The sequence below is a fragment of the Alosa pseudoharengus genome, unplaced genomic scaffold (genome assembly GCF_046254945.1).
Source record: "Alosa pseudoharengus isolate Yale_2024_CS ecotype anadromous, Long Island Sound unplaced genomic scaffold, YU_APseudo_1.1 YU_APseudo_1.1_scf_17, whole genome shotgun sequence".
Lineage (NCBI taxonomy): Eukaryota > Metazoa > Chordata > Actinopteri > Clupeiformes > Clupeidae > Alosa > Alosa pseudoharengus.
The window spans coordinates 1,431,197-1,433,696 of NW_027468640.1; the positions used below are offsets into that span (position 1 = coordinate 1,431,197).

The 2,500-nt window shown below is 41.2% G+C and overlaps 1 protein-coding gene across 1 annotated transcript in view; it reads left to right on the top strand.

Annotated features, from left to right (window-relative positions):
• The window catches only part of adgra3 (adhesion G protein-coupled receptor A3), a 74,551-nt gene that overhangs the window by 55,565 nt on the left and 16,486 nt on the right, over positions 1–2,500 (top strand). The window lies entirely within an intron of this gene.

Here is a 2,500-nt window from a genome sequence, read left to right on the forward strand (position 1 = left end):
TATATTGTCGAGCACGTAGCGTTTATATTCTCCTGCTGTCTCGATTTGTAGGCTAATAGAGTAGGCCTATATGTTCTCTACTAATCAAAACTGCAGGTGTCTATACCAGTGGTTCCCAAACTTTTAATAGGCATGTACCCCCTGAGACATTATGAAGTTTTTTTTAAATTGTTTTATTAATATTTATTTTGATCAATTTTGTCGAGAATAGTGAATAGGATCATAAACATATGATACAAATCTCATCAATAGTCTACAAATGTGCTGAATATAATGATTTTAAATAGATCTGCACCTAGGCTATCTCACACACACTCGTCTTGTTGAATGCAGTGATCTTATCGGCTAGGTGCTTGTCTTTGCCTTGTAACTGGAGATTCAACTCATTGAGCTTTCCAAATATATCGCTAAGATAGGCCAGCTTCGTCAAGAAATGTTCATTAGTGAACGTGCTTGCAGATTCAAACATGCGCTAATTCCTCCAAGAAGAGGCGACTCGGAGCTCAAACACGCGACAGCACTTTACCTCGGGAAAGCCACCTTGCCTCGCTGTGAAACAGTAGCCTACAGCCTTTTGGTCAGCTCCCATCTCCTCTCAAAGTGCGGAGAATAGACACGCTTTTAAGGGTCGGGTCTTGATGAAATTCACCACTCTCACAACCTCGTTTAAAATCTCATTCAGGTCGGGACTAACTAAGCTGCCTTGACACGAGCGCTTCCCTATGAATAACACAGTGCGTCCATTGCGCATCAGGTGCTACCTGGGCCTAGGCTACAGATAAAAAATAAATAAAAAAAAACTCACGTCAGTTCGCGCCCCACCTGGCATGTCTCCGCGACCCACAGTTTGAGAAACGCCGTTTTACCCTCCATGTCTCCACTCTCGAATATTTTGTTAATGCGGAGAAAATACGTTTTTAATGTGGGGTACGCGTACCCCAGTTTGACAACCGTGGGTCTATACTATGAGAATGCAGCTGCCATTGAAACGTTCTTTCTCAACAGTGAGTTGGTAAATTATGTCTTGACTCTTTATAAACAAACCTCAAATCAAAAGTGAAATGTGGAGTCAGTTCTTTATAGGCTATGTGATGTGATGACAAGGCCGTTCTCTATTCACTCTACGCACGCAGCACAGCCTACCAGGAGAAACAACAATTCATATCAATTAATATTAATTAATTAATTATCAAATAATATTAGGCCTAGGCCTATAGATCAGTCCTACAGTACAATTGCAAGCGACCATATGCCACAGCGGGCACAGGTTATTAACGTCCTCATTCTCCTACCTTAAAACTTTATGCTATCCTCGAACTCGTCTGCTGCCCAAACATTAAGCCAAGAACCGTTCTCTGCCTCCTTTTTTGTATTTTCTATCCTCCGTTAATGTTCTTTTTTTCTAGCTACCAGATTTGTTAACAGACATTTCCCCCTAGTTTAGCCTACCGAGAACATCTCTTGATCTCACTTGATACTTGCAGATGGGCTAACGTAGCCTAGGCTACTAGCCTATTCCCCACTGGGGATGGGGAACTTTTGATACATTTTTAAAAATAAATCGTTATCAGCCATCTGTAACAAGCAACGTGCTGCTTGCGAGAGCTGGCCTTGCACGCATCTTCTCTGATCTGAATAGGCCTAATCATAAGCTATGATAGACACTGCAATCAATGACAATCATGTTTTCAATTTAATAAAATTGATTACGAAATCATACTGCAAAATAAGGCTATATCACCCGGGGAAAGAATGCAGGCAGAAAAGCGACGGGACTAACGTCCGGAAGAAGTTGATAATTGTTCAAAACCCCAATGTAGGCTAGCCTATGATATGACAAAACTATTTGTATTTGTAAGAGCTATTGCATATTGAAATATAGATATGGGCCTATTAACATTGTTTGTCTCTCCCCTCCATGCTAGGTCGATCGCACAAATAAAAAAAAATAGTGAAAAAACCTATAGAAATAAATAGGATACTGGTCTCTTTGAATGGAGACCGCTGTCTGTTTTATATACATGATTATAGCATTATTCATATTATTATCACGCCCACTAAACTTCTTCCAGACAGGCTACATTGACAACATTAAAAGCCTACAGTGATTTTCTCCGTGGGTGCAGCACACAGTAGCCTAGGCTAGATCATTTTGGTGAGGTTTCAGAACGGAGCAGCGTAGTTCGGACTCGCAAGTGGTCCCAATATGGCCGCCGCGCCGATTTCACGGAGGCTTCAGGTTTGTGACGTAGTTGCGCTATCCAGTGTTCTTTATAGATCAGTGATTAGAAGCTGACAGTTGGTTTCACAGGTGACACCTGTGCCAGTGTTCTAATTAGCCCGGGAACTACTCTGGAAGCTTAACGAGTGCAGCTGGCTTTAGGCCATTATGACATCAAAGCCATTCAAGTCTATGGGGGAAAAATGAGCTTTTTAACATTTTTAATCCCCTATTTCTCAAAAAGTTTTTAAAAAGTCTGAAATAATACCTCTCTTGCCC